The sequence below is a fragment of the Cupressus sempervirens genome, chromosome 6 (genome assembly GCF_028749045.1).
Source record: "Cupressus sempervirens isolate cs-2001-9-10 chromosome 6, ASM2874904v1, whole genome shotgun sequence".
Taxonomy (NCBI): Eukaryota; Viridiplantae; Streptophyta; class Pinopsida; order Cupressales; family Cupressaceae; genus Cupressus; species Cupressus sempervirens.
Window position 1 is genome coordinate 680,257,871 of NC_143123.1, and position 18,106 is coordinate 680,275,976.

Below are 18,106 nucleotides of genomic sequence, written 5' to 3' on the forward strand. Positions count from 1 at the left end.
CGCCAATGCGACGAACCACGCGATAGGGACCATAAAATCGAGGCTTCAATTTTTCCTTTCCTATTCCCTTTAATGAAGACTGTCGGTATAGCTGGAGTCGGAGATAGACCAGATCCCCCACTTCGAAACTCCTCTCTATCCTATGTCTGTCAGCGTACATCTTCTGTCGATTTTGTGCCCACTACAGGCTTTCTTTCAAGCACCTCAGTATGTCTTGTCCCTCCTGAAGCCAGTCCCTCACCCTTGGTGCATGACTGTCACCCAGAACTGTGTCGATGAAGGAGAGGGGTTCGTACCCGTACAGAGCTTTGAATGGTGTCATTCCGATGAACATGTGGTACGTGGTATTGTAACAACATTCCCCCAAATGGATCCATTTTACCCACGTTCGCTATTGTGCCGAAACGTAGTTCCGAAGGTAGCCTTCAAGCCATTTGTTCACAATCTCGGTTTGTCCATCCGTCTGCGGGTGGTAACTCGTACTTGGCGATAATTCTATCCCTGTCATCCGAAACAGTTTTGTCCAAAAGATACTGACGAAATGTCTATCCCAATCATTGACGATGTTTCAAGGTAACCCATGCAGACGAATAACTACTCTAAAGAACAGATCGGCAACTTGTACGGCCTGAAGGTTGGAAGGGATGGTGAAGAAATGTGCATACTTTGTCAATTTGTCGACCACCACGAAAATAAAATCCTTTCCCACTTATGTTCGAGATTTGGCAAAGGTTGTAGCGGCCCGGCAGGAAGAGTATGTTCGGACTTGTTCTATTGGCAGACCATACATTCTCTTACATACTGCAACATGTCCCCTTTAAGTCCTTTCCATGAAAACCTTTCCCGAAGACTTCTGTAAGTTTTGAGGAAACCTAAGTGTCCAGCCAAAGGTGAGTAGTGTACTTCCTTCAAGATCTTCTGCTTCAATTTGGATTCTAGCACCAAGTATATCTGGTCTTTATAGTAGATGATGTCATCCACCACTCTGTACCAATCATCGTGAGTGTGGTCATCCATTATTTCACAGGCAAATGTATTCTTCAAATACTCCACTAACAGATGTGCCTTCCAGTCAGCTAAAATCTAGTCTAGTGAGCAAATGGTGGGTTTCCTAGACAAGGCATCTACAACTACATTGTTCTTCCCTTTCACATACTCAATGTCAAAATCAAAAGTTTGAACTTTGCTTACCCATTTTTGTTGTTGTTCGTTCAAGTCTCGTTGCTCCAAAAAATATCTGACTGTTGTGATCCGTACGGACAACAAACTTGGCACCTACTAGATACTACTGGAACTTGGTTAGTGCATGTACGATGGCCAACATTTCTTTGTCGTAGATGGAATATAAGCGTTCTGCTGGCATAAGCTTCCTACTCTCGTAAGCGATGGGGTGTCTATCTTGCATCAGTACCGCTCCAATACCTTCCTCGGATGCAATGCACTCCAAAAACAATCGAGTAAAATCAGGTAGTGCAAGTACAGGACAAGTGCTCATGGCCTCTTTCAGCTTATCAAAGGTGAGTTGTGCCTTTTCGTTCCACTGGAATGACCCCTTCGTGGTTAGATCCGTTAAAGGTACGCTAAGCTGAGAGAATCCATTAACGAACCTACTGTAGTTACTGCACAGTCCGAAGAATCCTCACAAATTCGTGAGTGATTTTGGAAGAGGCCAGTCAAGGATGGCTTGAATCTTCTCCTAATGCACTTGAACTCCGTATTTACTAACAACATGCCCCAAGTACAATATTTTTGTCATACCAAATTCACATTTGGATTGCTTGGCGAACAAGGATTGTTCCTCCATGATACTTAGAACTTCATTCAAATGCTTCAGGTGCTCCTCCCATGTCCTGCTATAAATAAGATCATCAAAGAATACCAATAAATACTTACGCAATTGTTTGTTGAAGATGCAGTTCATGCATGATTAAAATGTAGTAGGTGCATTGGTTAATCCGAACAGCATGACCAGAAACTCATAATGTTCGTAATGGCAACGAAAAACCATTTTCTCCACATCTTCTTCCCTCATGCGGATCTAATAGTATCTGGAATGGAGATCTATTTTTGAAAAATAGACCGCACCATACAGTTCATCCAACAGCTCATCTATCCTTGGAATGGGATATCTATTCTTTTTTTCTTTTTGTTCAACGTGCAGTAGTCCACACACATGCGCATCGTCCCGTCCTTCTTCTTGACCAACACCACAGATGATGCAAAGGGTATAGAATTGGGACGGATCCATCCTTTCTCTAGCAATTCCTGAATCGTCCTTTCAATCTCATCTTTGAATTTCTTGGGGTGGCGGTATGGTGTGGTTATGACTGGCTTTGCTTCAAATTCCAATTCGATAGTGTGTTCAAACCCCTGATGTGGTGGTATGCCAGGAGGAATATCCATGAAAACTTTATCATGTCTACTTAAAATATCCTGAAGTTCATCATCCTATGGAGGTGTTTGACACCCCTTTATGGGTTCCACCGAGATAAAACAATGCGCAGCCCACGCAACGTCATCATGCTGAAAGATTGCCTCCATCTGATGCACAGAAACTTCGTTCAGACCTTCATTTGCCATTCCTCGGAGGACAACCTTCTTCCCGTCAACCACAAACGTGAAGTCCATCCATTTGAAACTCTAAGTGTATTTATCAAGGGTCTCCATTCACTGTTTGCCAAGAATAACTTCCATGTCAATCGGGTCCACTATGAAGAAGTCCTCAGTCACCGTGTGATTCGCCATAGTGATACTTAGCTGAGGAACAAGGTGCATGCAAGGCAAGAAAGTCCCCTTGACTACCTTGACCTGAAAGCCTACGTGCGCCTCCATAGGGAGACTTCTTCGTTTTACCAAGGATGAGTTTATAAAATTTAGAGTAGCTCCGCTATCCAACATCACCATAACCCTTTGTCCTTGAAGGGTACCCCGTACGCAAAAAATTGTGCACCTCGAGCTGCCAGCCAAGGAAATGGTTTCTCCGCGTTGTACCAAAGCGGCAATTCTCTCCATACGGTTTAAATAGACCATGTTGGTGTCATTGTGGGGTAGACTATCTTCGACCGACATTTCTTCTTGTTCATCCTCATCGTCGGATACAACCTCAATGTAATGGATCTTGCCCTTCCTGAGGCATCGGTGACCAAGCTCCCAAGGTCCCTTGCAGTTGAAACACAATTTCTTCCTTCGGAGTTCTTGTCTGGTAGCTTCATCCAACGACGGCTTCTTGAGCAGAGGTTTGTCCCTCGGAAACGTCAGCAATTTAGAATGTGAGTAACTTTATTGATTGCTTCCGATAGGTTGGTAGGATTGAACCCCTTCACCCAACCTTTCAAAGGTTTTGTTAGTCCATCCATGAAGAGCACTACCCGCCTTCTTTCGGAAATGTCCATGACCAAAACGGAGAGTTTCTAAAATTCCTCAATGAACCGATCCACTGATCCAATTTGTCTCAGTTGCACCAAATCTTTGAAATTGAGCTCCGGATCTTTACCATCAAATCATTCTATCAATCTCTCTATGAATTTCGTATAAGTATTTATTTGATCATGCCCTAATGTGATGGTGTCGTGGTGCCACCATTCATTCGCAACTCCTTCCAAGTGCAATGCAGCAAATTTGATTGCTTCTTCCTCTGGCATAGGATTCAGCTGGAAGTAGGTATCGGCTTTCATTACCCACGCTTGCGCAAATATGGAACCCAATCCGTCAAATGGTGATAGAGTTACCTTACTCAACTTTCTTCTAAGATCATCGTTAAAGTATCCTCTCTTTCCACCTCCTGAATATCTCATTCTCAGATCTGCGTAATTCTTGTAAGATATATCTTCTTCAAGGTTTGCATTCTTCCAATCTTCTCTCATCTCTTCGAAGGTTGGTTGCCTCCCTCCGGGTTGTGCCTCCGTCGGTGGTGGAAAATTCGATATGGATGGTCGAGAGTATGCTCGCTAAGGGTTTGATTTACCCAACACCGAGTCTGCGTTGTGACCATTTTGTTCTCCGGATATTTTGTTCTCCACCAACTTCTTGAGAGTTTCTTTCATGAGTCGTTGCGTATCAGTAATCTATCCCTGATTCCTGGCAAGTTCCCTCAGTAGTGCCACAAGTTCGGGGGACGGTTCCCATTCATCAGCCATTCAATCAACAGAATGTTCCTTCTTCTCTTCCAACTATAAATTCTCATTCACTGTCCACAACCTGGCAGGATCGAAGCACTCTCATACCACTAATAATCCGTTCCAGGTTCTTATTAGTTAAAACCAAAAGGTGGAGTCGATCGTACAGTATTGACTATGCCCAACAAGTAGGGCCGTACGGTAGAGTAGGTGACAGAGGGGAACGATGGAGGGAGATAGCGTACAGAATGGCAAGGAATTGGTTCGTACGGTTAGAGTGGAATGGTCGTACGGTGGTAAGGAGGTGGTCGTACGATAGATGGGATATGGTCGTACAATGGAATCAAGATGCCCGTACGATGAGAAAACGGTGGCTGTACGGTGAGCAAATTAGTCGTGCAAATGGGAAACCTATGGATGTCGTACGGTAAGTGTATAGAGGTTGTACGTGGATGTTGCTACAGAGGATTGCAAGGTAATGGGTCCGTACGGGGTGTGTGAAAGCCGTACAAACAATGGTGCCAGGCAATGGCCGTACGGTAGGGGAGAATGCAGCACGGAATAGTCGTATGGATGGGTAATGTTGTGGTGTATGGAAGATGTTGCCTATGATTGTATTCGCCGGTGATACCAAATAACGCTAGTATGAGTATGGAAGAACATTCACAAATTGATATAGATATAAGTATTTGCAAATAATGATGGCACTCCAATTTGCTAGATCTAAGCCGAGAATACACAGGCAGAATAGGTAAGGTTTGAATCCCACCTAAGCCGCACAAGCCAAATAGGGAAGGTCTTTCACTTCCGAAATGGCAAATTACAGAGAACAACAAAAATTTGCAATACAGAGACAAATAACCCAAAATGCATACTTACAGACTTCCTACAAGCCGTGCTTGAATATGCGTCGGGAAACCCTTCCAAGGGTGTACAAAGATAGCCAACGGCAACATAAACTACAAAGACAAAAAAATAAAAAATGGGTCCGAGAAACATCAAATCAATTTGCTCGTTACAAAAGCTTAATTTATTATTTATTTTATAACGAGAACATTCCATACACTAAGATGCTCGGTTTACACTGCTGATCATCATCATAGTAGTAATTACTCAACGCAAACTGAAATCTGTCCAAAGGACTCGATAGCAACTGTAAAACTCGGTAGCAACTAAAATGCTTGGTTAACACTATTAACTGTACAATTAGCTCGGTAGATACTTACATTTTGAATAAGTGTATGTCACTAATAACAAACATGAATGGAATGTCAACAATCTCCCCCTTTGGCATTAGTGACAAAAAAACACTTATCAATCAATACTAAATTCAAAAATGTTCAAAAATATCTTTATCCATCATCTTATGTCTCCTACTCGGTAGAGTATACTATTTTTGAGATTTCAACATTGGTTTTGTAAGAGGTATATTTCTGTAAACGGTAATGTTAATGCTCCCCCATACATAATATACAGTATACTATACATTTGATATGTGCATCTAAATACATCTTCTCCCCTTTCTACAATATACATTTTCTTACAATCTTTCAATCTTCTTTCAATTTTCTTACATTTTCTCCCCCTTTTTGACATTAATGTCAAAGATTTATGCTATATATTTACATAGTAATGCCAAAATGTGACAAGAAATCTGAATGTACCTTTAGGATAAGCTCCAAAGTCTTGTCCCAATTCTCTTGCAAGACCTTGCATGTGTGCAATGCAACCTACACTTCTACTGATAATTCAATCATATGGTCTGCAATGGAGAAGTTATTGTCATGGATGAGTGTTTTTGAATGTGCAATGTGCTTTTGCAGCGCATCAATGTTCGGAAGAATCATGTTCTGACTATCTATCAAATGTAGATCTCATTCTTGCCTCTTCTCTAAGCAATTCTGCCTGCATATTTGTCAAAAATATGATCTTATTGAAGTGGGTAGAGCTTGAACTCGGGTCAAGCTGCAATTGTTGTGCACTTGCCTTCAGATCCTCATCAATTTTTGATAATTTATCTCTTATTTCTTTTGTGAAAATTGATGTATCACATAGTTTACCAAAAAGTCAAGAATCATTGATGCATGAGGTCTCTAGAGAGCCTAAAACAGTACATAGTTCTACTTGATGAATGGCAATCTGTTGAGCAATAAGTTCTAAAACTTTATTCTCAAACTTTTTCTCGGCTTTCTAGAATAATTTGTCCTGTCCATCTAAATCTTCATTATATTTATGGACTGCCTCTACCAACTGATACAAAATTGGTTGAGAAGTATCAACCTCTATGCCTAGAGCCTCTGCTAGAATATTCTTAGCATCCTCAATGATCTTAAATTCCTTGTTTCTTTCCTCTCTAAGCCTTTGCTGCTTGGCTTTCTTTTGAAGTAGTTCACCAAAAATTTGCATCTGATCAAGATTTAGATTTGAGATGTCTCATTTAGGAATGACAATCTCCTCATCAAGATCTATATCCTCTTCCTTTTCTTTGCCTTTACTCAAAAGTTATGTGCTCGGTTGAGGCTTGGTCTCAACTGTCCTTGCATTTATTGCTTGCATACTAGGAATGGAAACAATTGTTGAAATGGTAGGATTTACTGCAAAAATGGATATTGCACTCATTGAAATACTAGTAGTAGGAATACCTAATGTAACCAAAACTGATTTAAAAGGGAAGAGTTTGAAGCTCGGTAGATGAAGTATTTAACACTTTAGTGAATGTGGTGCTGAGTTGGACAGGTGTAAAGATTGATTGAGTGCTTGTGCTTTCAGTGCTGGTCACAATCAATCCTGCTGAAGTTGTCTCCAAGCTTACTGTTATCAATGTTTTGTTGGGAGAATGAGGAAGTGAGGCTGTGACTGTTGCAGTAATCTTTACTGAATCAGTCTCCTCATCATCTTGCACATCTTCCTCGGTAGCTTCATGCCCCTCTTCCTCTTCATCATCTACATTATCAAAATGAGTTACCTCTTCATCACGTTTCTCTTCATCTTTCCCCTCCTAATCATCATCATCATCCTTATCACTTACACTAACAACAAAATCACTTGGCTTGTGAAGAAGATAGACATTCTTCCATGTGTTTGTAGCATTCTTCACAACATGCTCGATTTCTTTCAATAACACAAGACAAGTGTTGAATCTCAAGGTTAACTTTTTTTCATTTTTCTTCAAAGATTCATTCACCTCCTTGTCATTCAAATTTGGCATAAGCTGCCTTAGGGTCTGCACATATATACCTTTTGCAGTTTGCATGGAAAATTCCCATCTTGGCTTTATTTTATCCATTAAAACACTAGGAATCTGAAGTGCAAGCTGGTCAGGTGAGTATTTCAACTCACCCATCTTGGATATGACCAAGTCCTCTATTTGCTTCTGCTCTTCTTCAGTCCTGATTTCATATTTTAATGCCTTGAAATTTGTTATACTGACCCCTAACTTTAAATCCTTTAATCTTTCTTCAAAGGTGGGTGGAGGCTTCCTAAAAATTATGTCTCCTCCTTTATCTGATTTCTTCCTTGATGCCCTTCTTGTAAATAAAGCAATTTTAGTTGGCTTGGTAATGATTACCTTGCCCTTCTTCTTTAGTAGCTCTTCTTCCTCTGACTTTTCTTCATCCTCTGCTTCTTCATCTTCTCCTTTTCCCTTGGTCAATAAGAGAGGGGTGCTGGTTTTTAACTTGGCAATTCTCCTTTTGCCTTTGTATACCGCCTGAGGTAGCTTGATCTCGAGTTCTATCCTAGCCTTTGCCTCATCATAAGTACCAAAGTATGTTGCTTTGGGATCAACTGGTTCGTTAATCAATGCCTCAATAATGTCTTTGGTTTCATCAATATTGACCTCATATTCTAGAGGTTTTACCCATGTAATTCTTGGCCTAACTGCCTGAATGTATACCTTGTCACTATCAACCATAAAATAGATATCATCCTTGTAATCCTCAACTAATTTCCTTGGAATCCTAAATCTGTTATTCATTTTCTCCTTAAATGCATCAAAAAAGTTGTCCATAATACTTGTATAATTCTCTCACATTTCAAAATGTACTCATTAATCTGATAAAGGACTGGTACATCTTTTCTCCAAACAACAGTACCTTTTGATGGGAAGAATTTCTAAACATAGAAAAATAAACATGTCAAGAGTGAACCGAACTTACATGGATTGTTTTTGGAAGTTCTAATGCTCTCCATGTTTTTGTTGAATTGGTTCAACAGTAACTCGGCAAGGTCAAGAGAAAGGTTATTCTTGACCACCTTGTAAGCCAAGTCCATAGCTTCACATGACACACGATTCAACCGGCTAGAGCAATATATGTTGTGTGTGATGATGTGAATGCCAAACTTCAGTTTCATGTCAGTCACACTGCTTATTTTTATTCCCCTTCCATCCCACCTGGCAAGGGTTTTCTTCTCCACTTCAACCCGACTTAGGGCTTTGGTTGTTTTGGCTTTGGTTAACATGGGGAGACTAGTGATCCTATGGATCATCTTCTTTCTTATCAAAATTGGTTGCTCCAACCACAACTGACCGTTATGCATACGACTAAGGATGTACCTTATCCACTTAACTTGAAAATCTCGTGGCATATGTGGAATATGCGTTAAACCTTTAGCTTCCAAATGTTGGTGTTCCAGTTTCAACACGCCATTAACACATAGCTTCTCTAGGGTTTCATCCATTTCCAAAGTACCAATATCGTGAATTGCACATTTGAAATGAGAATGGATGTCGTTGATTAAGAGTACCTTTGGTGGGCCAATAGTGGCATATTGTGATGGTTAAGTTGTTGAGTTGTTATCCTTGCCATCAAGGTTCAAATCTAATGGGGATGAGGTCCCCCATTTGTGGCCTCACTGATTCATAGCTCCAAGTCAAACAGTTTACCCATCTTTTAAAATAAAATAAAAAAGAGTACCTTTGGTGGAATTTCAGATTGCGCTCTGCTCGGATCTAAGGTTTCCGCAACGGTAGGAGTAAGCCTAAAATCTGGCGCCTTCCATTTCACACCTCGAATCAACATGTCTGAACCTTTCTTCCCCTTGCTGTTGGTAGCTGCCATCTTTGCTCAGTACGGTTTGAAAATCTTTCAACAATTCACTCAAATTGCTTTGAATGCTTGAAAATCACTTTACACAAATAGCTCTCAAAAATTTGCAGTGACAAATGACTTTGATTTCACCCTTTTTATCGAATTTCGCCATAAATGCCTACTACAATTGTTCACTCAAATTGACAAACTGTCATCCACTTCATTTGCATTGAATGCTCAGCGAAGTCTTTCATGACTCGGTAACCACACAAAACTTTTGTTACTCCCGACCTTGCTTGGTAGAGTCTGCAACCTGACCTTGCTCGGTAGAGTCTGCCACTCGACCTTGCTCGGTAAGACAGTGACCCGACCTCACTCGGTAATGACTTCCATCTTTTATAGCTGTTCAAAATGACCAATGCGTGGAGCAATCTTCAGATAAACCATTGTAAATTTTACATTCCTAAAAATTTATGGTGCGGAATAGAGGGCCGTCTGAAATTGTCTTTGTGTTTTGCGATGCCACATCTCTTCAATGAATCAGATGTAATAGAATGTCTCCACAATTAAGCATACTTGAAAAGTATGATGAGGAATATGGGCAAAGCTCTATAGTTGTCCTTATGTTTCGCCTGCTGACGCATGGGTAGGCCATAAATTAGGGTTTAATGTTGAAAGGGACACTATGGAATCTATCACAATGTTCACAACAAAAATTAGTAATCGTGAAAGACTTTTTATAAAGAATCTCATTTGTACACACTGAAAAAAACAGAAAATAAATTTGTAACTATCAACTTTATTTTTTAACGTTGGATTTAAAAATCAATACATGTGTTCATAATGACCAATACAGGAAGCATTCTTGAGCTTTATCCTTTCTAAAATTGAACTTACTTGAAAGTCTATGGTGCAAAAAAAGAGGACGGAGCTTAATATTTCCCACTGCAACGTCTCTTCGCATTAAATGAACGTTGACAGAGTAATATTTGCTGCTGCAACGTCTCTTCGCATCACATGAACTCTGAGAGAGATTTATGTCTTCCGATGCAACGTCTCTTCACATCACATTAAAAATATATCTATCTTAACGCTGAGGGAGATTCGAATTTGGAATTCATTCAAGGGCTTTATGAGCATCTGTGTGAGGATTACCTCGCACTGTCCACTCGTACGAAGTTTGGTTTTATCGGATGAAAGAGATACAATTATCTTTCTGGAGATTCAATAACGTCGAGTCGATCTAGAGGAAACAACAATTGAGTAGTCTCCAAATCTTTTGAGTGGTAAACAAGACACTGCTCAAAATATTCGATGTTCATTGAAATTTTCCCCAGGCGGTGAGAATCCCATTCACGAGCGGCATGCTTACATTATATAGCCTTTCGGCTAACTATTTCTTAATTTTTTAAATTTATTTACATTCAACAAATAAATATTTATTAGACCGAAGGCGTCCCAAGTTGCCTTTCATTTCAATATCTACGGTGTAAAGTTCATTATTATTATTTCCTACCATAGTGGAATCCTTTAGTCTCATTTTCCCAATTTTTAGCAATCAGCTAACAATATTAACTTTTATTATATAAATTAATACGTATTTTTTATAATTAAGAGAAGAGACTTATTTTTTATTGGTTGCAGCCGGCAGATAAGTAAAAAAAAATGGAAATATACCAAATCTTTAACATTACAACAAAAGCTTCTACCTTTCTCCCAAAATACAATCAACAGAGGTGTCCTATAGGGTGGAGATAAAGAGAATTCATATTACGTAACGTTGCTGCCATCTTTCACAACTCCACTCTAAGAACCACAAATGTTCTAATACCAATTGTTGGAAATATTATGAGAGCCTAAGTTACTGAGAGGGGAGGGGTGAATCAATAACTAAGAAAATTTAATCCTTAATACCAATTAATCCTTTATGTGAATTCTGATCTAACTACATGCATGAGAAACTGAAAACATGAAAGCATACACAACACTTTAACACACAAGATTTGGTGACCCAGAAACCTTCCAAATTGAAAGTAAAACTGGGGTGGGGATGATACCCACAAGCTTTAGTGTTGCAGTATAAAGTTGGCTTGTTAAGGGTTACAATGATCACTTCAGATGATCTGCACTGTTAGGAGCAATAAGGACCGTTAGGTCCACCTTGCAAAAGGATTTACAAACATGCAATGAAGTATTGACTCAGTAAAGAGATTTACACAAGACTATTAGGTCTACCTTGTTAAAGGATTTGATTGATCCACCTATTAGGATGAAGCAATAAATGATCTCTGATCTGCACCTAGATTTGTTGAATGAGATTCCTCTGAGTGTACAAATCACCTTCATGTGATTGATAAATCTCTATTGCTCATTATACTGTTGTAGCCTTTGTAATTCACTCTTCTACTCTTCTCTGATTACATTCCTTTTATTCGATATGATTTGGATATGATATAATACATTACATATATACCAATCCAATTACAAAATTACAAAGTCGGCCACAATACAAGTTTACAAAAATATTACAAAGTCGGCCAAAGTGTAGAAACTCGAATTCTCAAGATTGACTCGGTGAGGTTTTGATATTCGTCATCCACTGTCAATGTTCGGCATCATCATGCACTGGGTAGACTTAGAAGCTCGGTCCATACTAATCACTTCCAAGTAGTCTTAAACTCGATCTACACTGATGACTTGGTGAATATTGTGAAACTCGGTATATAAACTGAATCCCTTGATTCACATAGCATAGCGCAGTCAATGCTATCACTACAAGCTCGGTATAAACTGAATCACTTGGTTACCACTGAGTGGCTCAATCAACACTGGATTCATTTCACTACAACTACAAACTCGGTAAGCACTACACAACTCATTTTGCACTAGTAAACTCGGCATACACTGAGATGCTCGGTTTACACTGCTAATCATCATCATAGTAATAACTGCTCGACGCAAACTAAAATCTCTCCAAAGGACTTGGTAGCAACTGTAGAACTCGGTAGCAACTGAAATGTTTGGTTAACATTGTTAACTGTACAATTAGCTCGGTAGATACTTACAGTCTGAATAAGTGTATGTCACTAATAACAAACATGACTTCAATGTCAACAAGTGCATGGTGTCCAAAAGATGTGATCATATCTAGCCTCTACCAATGCACCCATAGCCCTACAAACTTTTGTATTGTTCGCAGCAACTTGGACAACATTATCACTACCCACTGCCTCTATGGAATCAATGAGGATACGAGCAATAAATTCAGCATATATTACTTGTCACTCACAATTAACCTCCTTCAAAAAAATGCCCCTTTGGGGAGCATAGAAATAACATTTGTCAAAGGGCAGTTTTTGCATTAGGTAGTGCTCAATTTTTCATATCCAGGGCCACAGTATCCAGAAGGTGCACTATTTATTCCCTCCACCATCTCCCTCCAATAGGGTGATCTAACTAAGTTGCATGGAACACCATTTGCAACGAGGCAACATCCAACTTTTTCATCAGCTAGATATGTCAACTAATTTTGAAAAGCCTTATCTAATGGGCCTCTCTTGCCGGTGTGGAGTTGGGTTTTGTGTACATCTTCATCATCCTCCATAGAAGGCATAGGCAAGAAAGGATGTGTAGAGGGTTGGTGAGTGGGTGGTGGTAGTGTTTTTTTCCCACTAGAAGAACTTTGTTTCCCTTTTGAAACTATGTTATTTCCACTAGAAGAACTTTGTTTCCCTTTTAAAACTATCTTATTAGTATTTTCTTGTTTTTTTTAAAATGCTAATATATGCCAAGTTGGCAACCTTTTCTTATCAGGTTTTAATACTTTTACCCTAGAGCCCAAGAAATGAAGTTCAAGTCTAGAAAGGAAGTTTAACTCAAAGACAGGCCTGGACTCTTGGTCCCCTGGGCCTTATCCTTCAATGTTAGATTTCTTTTTATCAAGAAAGGATATCTAGTTCTTCTCTCGTCTATTGTACACTTTCATTGCTTTCTTGTTCGCTCTTTCCAGACACCATTTAGTGCTCCCGCTAGGTTGTTTTTCATTCCTCTTGTAATCTTCTAGTCCCTTGGACCCTTTGTTGGTCTCTTGTTGGACATTAGTATCATTATCCTATCTTATCCTATCTAGAGCAAGAGCTTCTATATTGTTCATGGCAAAAATTACATTTCCAAATTGAACCCCACCTCCACTACAATGTGTAAATCTTGTAGTGTGTCTCCATAAAGGAGACCATTTATCAATTTAAAATTAGAATCACAGTAAGAAACAAACTTAGTAATGGATTTCAAGCCTCAGTACTAGTAATGTGATCACTACAAGGATAGGATCCCTCAAATGTGGCACCACCTGGTAATTGGACCATGCTAAAGATCCATTTCAACAATCAAAAAAATGCTAGGAACTAGTCATGGAGAGCACGGCAATTCCTTGTGGAAAAGCTACACCAAAAAGGCAAATAATATGGCTTACAACAATCAGATAATTGTGACAAGGAGTTTTAATGCAACCAACAGAGGAAATACAAGGGAATTGTATTTATTTTAGCCTTGATTTCATTTGCCTGTGAAAACCACATATTGAGTCATTATCGTAACTAGATGCGGTTCGAACCAAAATGAGAGCTGACTCAAATCTAGCAAACCAGACAGCATAGCTTTAATGTTGACACGAGCTATGGTATTATATACCAAGTTGTTGTAATATCCTCCCCTGATTTGAACTTTGACTTGTAGAAATTTAACTTAAGGAATATTGTCAAACACTTTGTATGCAAACTCATAAAGCTGATTTCCTCAATAAATTGCTTTCCAATGAGTAGATTTACGAACAACTATGAAGTGACATTAAAATGCATAATACACATCATAACATTTTCACAAACACTTGGCACACATTCAACAGTATATGAAAAATCTGGAAACTCTTTCAATCTGCTGATAAAGGGTGATTTTTAAATGTAGATGTGCACTTACAGCTGCCTTAAAGGCTGCAACAACTATTCAGACTTGTATTCAACAATTATTATGCAAAGTATAAAAATTTGACAGAAGAAACCTGGAATTAGTTGCCGTAGTATTTTGCAGATGTAGTCGGCAGCCCTCCAAACTTCTAATCAGCCAGAAAAACAAGTAAACTTGATACCAACACTGTTCACGCCGTACTGTAGCAAAATACTGTTCATGCCGACTGTAGCAAAATACTCTTCATGCGGCACTATAGCAATAACTAACTTCAGATCTGCATCTCAAACCTTTGTAAATTTCTTTATGCGAACGCCCCAAATGAAACCCAGTGTGTTTCCTGAAGTGAAAACACCCTTGATCCTCCTGACTGTGTCTTCCAACAGTGAAGAGAATGCTAGCAAAGAGGGATTCCGTCCTCCAAGCCCGATAATCAGATATCCAGCAACATAACATTAATCTTCATCCAAGCATACAAAAAAAAGTTCTTCCATTTCTTTTATAGTGTTCTCACAAGAGCTCAATCTTTCGTTTTCTCAATGTGGGATAAAACATAACTCCCTTTATGTACCTTATGTCTCCAATGTGTTATAAAAATAAAGGGAACTCTTTTAATTTAAATATTTTCCACAAACTATAGTCTATGCATTAATAAAGTTAAATATTTAAATTTAACTTTATAAAATGGCTTTATCAATGCATAACAAATCTTATCAATGATAAATAAGTTTTCCTGTCGATTTTAAACAATTACCATCGACATACCACTGTGACTAAATGTCCGGCCATGTCCAAGTTGACTTACTATAAATAGTAAGTATGCCCAAAGTTGCCCCAAAACCCCTCAGAAAGACCTGCAACTGAAACTGTCTAGGCCAAATGGCCTCTAAGCCCCTTTAATGTCCTAGTTAGCCTACAGGACTGTGGGGAAATAGGCTAACGACAACATCATGCTATGAATGCTAGAAAGGGGACATTACTGTTGTGCCCAATGTATCTTACAAAGAAAAAGGAGCGATAATCAAACCACTACTGCAACTTATTGGATGCATATGCAATCCTTCTGGTAACTTTTTCGTGTTTTTGAAGTTTTACGGCTAAGTCTACTTTGAAGAAAATGTTCAGCTTATGCATCAAAATAAGGCTCCCTAAAATTTACCAAATTTAGAGTTCTTGAACAGACACAGAATGCTTATGCTGAGAGCTTTCAGCACCATGACCTTTCTATCTATTAGCTAAATCTCTTCCTTCCATCATTATGCTTCTGAAATTTGAAGGAATAGCTTTATTGACTGCATCTACTCCATCCAATAGCATAAAGTAAATATTTTCTGGATTTTTCAGACTGGCTTTACCAACTACAAATTCTTCATACCATAACAGAAGAGGAAGGAATAGATAAGCTATTTTATCAAGTATTTGCAAGGTTGTGACCCAAAATTGTTTTTTCTAAAATGCATATAGAATTTTGGGAACGTATTTAGAGAGACTGAAGATGGTCTAAGATGAATATTTTTTTCTATAAAGCAACTAATGTTCTGTCTTTGCACAGTGGAGTAATTGGCTTCACGTTCTTGAGATGTTCACTAATGAATGCATAAATTTTTCGCTTAACAAAAAGCATTCCAAATGTGTATTTAAGAAGCACAATCAATTCACCCTCTAAAAATTAGTTCTCACTCTTGACTCCTAGTATAATCCAGCAATTGCAAGTGGCAACACCTACATCCATGGAATTGCCTAGTTCAGGATTCATGTTTTGAAACATTTAAGGAAAATTCTGTGAATATTTTCCTTCTATATTCCTCAACTTGATGAAAATTCTAGTATAGAGCCTAGAGATTCTTCTAAAATTGTTAAGGTGGTTACTCTTGCTATGAAACATTGGCGTGACTTATTTATCTCATCACAAAAAGCAATCAATGCTCAGTAAAAGCATCAAGTTTTCTAACATACTAGGCCTGCTGTGCAGATTTACTTCCATCAAATAGAAAATCTTGTTTTTTCTCTGGTTGGAAACCATTCCAACCCATTACTACCGTTAATCTTATATAAAGATCGCCATTAAGAACTATGGGACAACAGATTATGATCCTCGCAACAGAAGCCTTACTGACTCCAAAAATCTCATAAAACTTCAGCTCATCTTGCAGTTCTTTTGAAGAAAAGCTGACTATATTTGTGTGCTCTTTGTAAAGTTTCCCAAGCTCCTGCATTGGAAATTGAATGCTGCTCAAAGTCGCCACAGTTGCAAGCAAGCTTGGTTTCACATCATAAACAATTGATTTAGAGGCAACAAGCAATGGATATAAATAAATATGACAAGAATCTATATCAATGGTTTCAAAGAAAGGCTCAAACCTCATTAATTGTATTATAAAGCAGATGTTTCTTATACGACTCAGGTTAAATTCTTTTATTGATGTACACTGGATAACAACTTGTGCGTAAGACATGGGGCTTTGAGGCTGATGTATCTGGAATTATTGAAGTCAAAATTCCTTGTATAGTAAAGAATCTAAAGATAATCTTGAAGCACTTGATAAACTCGGTACTTCCAGGACACTGAAACTTCAGCCTGGGGACAAAAGTTGAAGGCAATAATTTTAAGTTGAAGTAATTAAAATCCCAGATAATTCAATTCTTTGTAGAGAATAAAAATTTAGGATGAAGTACGGTTTTTTGGAAGGTCTGCTAAGACATAGGTAGGTTATACAGAAAGTTTTATTGCTGAAACAGACACCGGGGAGTATATTACAAAGTTTAGGACGAAGCACAAATTTTTGGAATGCCGGCTGAGACATGGGTAGGTTATGCAGTAGGTTTTATTGCTGAAACAGACACTAGGGAGTATATTACAATTAGCAGAGCCAAAAATGGTCGTATTGAAAGACATTTTAAATTGGAACCGATTCGTGGGCACTGAAAAATTCAACATAAATTGTATTTATCAAGTTCGATTTTAAGATGGAATTACAAATCAATACAGCTGTTCAGAATGACCAATGCGTGGAGCAGTCTTCAGATAAACCATTGTAAATTTTACATTCCTAAAAATTTATGGTGCAGAATAGAGGGGCGTCTGTAATTGTCCCTGTGTTTTGCGATGCCACATCTCTTCAATGAATCAGATGTAATAGAATGTCTCCACAATTAAGCATACTTGAAAAAGTATGATGAGGAATATGGGGCAAAGCTCTATAGTTGTCCTTATGTTTTGCCTGCTAACGCATGGGTAGGCCATAAATTAGGGTTTAATGTTGAAAGGGACACTATGGAATCTATCACAATGTTCACAACCAAAATTAGTAATCGTGAAAGACTTTTTATAAAGAATCCTATTTGTGTACACTGAAAAAACGGAACATAAATTTGTAACTATCAACTTTATTTTTTAACGATGGAATTAAAAATCAATACAGGTGTTCATAATGACCAATACAGGAAGCATTCTTGAGCTTTACCCTTTCTAAAATTGAACTTACTTGAAAGTCTATGGTGCAGAAAAAGAGGACGGAGCTTAATATTTCCCACTGCAACGTCTCTTCGCATTACATGAACGCTGACAGAGTAATATTTGCCGCTGCAACGTCTCTTTGCATCACATGAACTCTGAGAGAGATTTATGTCTTGCGATGCAACGTCTCTTCACATCACATTAAAAATATATCTGTCTATCTTAACGCTGAGGGAGATTCGAATTTGGAATTCATTCGAGGGCTTTATGAGCGTCTATGTGAGGATTACCTCGCGCTGTCCACTCGTACGGAGTTTGTTTTTATCGGACACACTATGTAAGAGAAAAAGGACATGGATGCAACAAAATATCAAATGGATGATAGATAGATAGATAAAAATTTTAACGTCCACGAGGCCAAAAATAGCCTATGGGACAGCAAGACAACTCAAGCAGACTTAAGTAGCGTTGTTCGCCTCTTGTGTAGACTAATGATGAGCCCCCCCAATTGCTCAATGTACTCTTCGTTGAACAGGTTATGC

The 18,106-nt window shown here is 38.6% G+C and overlaps 1 protein-coding gene across 2 annotated transcripts in view; it reads right to left on the reverse strand.

Annotated features, from left to right (window-relative positions):
• Positions 1 to 17,872, reverse strand: part of LOC149554018 (transcription initiation factor TFIID subunit 1-like) — a 154,495-nt gene extending 136,623 nt beyond the window's left edge. Inside the window, exon 1 of one of the 2 annotated variants that reach the window (XM_089789341.1) lies at positions 17,593 to 17,872. The gene's annotated coding sequence lies outside the window, so the exon portion shown is untranslated. Of the gene's footprint in view, positions 1 to 10,042; positions 10,156 to 17,592 lie in introns of those variants that run through there. The other variant, XM_089789342.1, reaches the window with a different exon arrangement.
• Between the last annotated feature and the right edge of the window lie 234 nt (positions 17,873 to 18,106).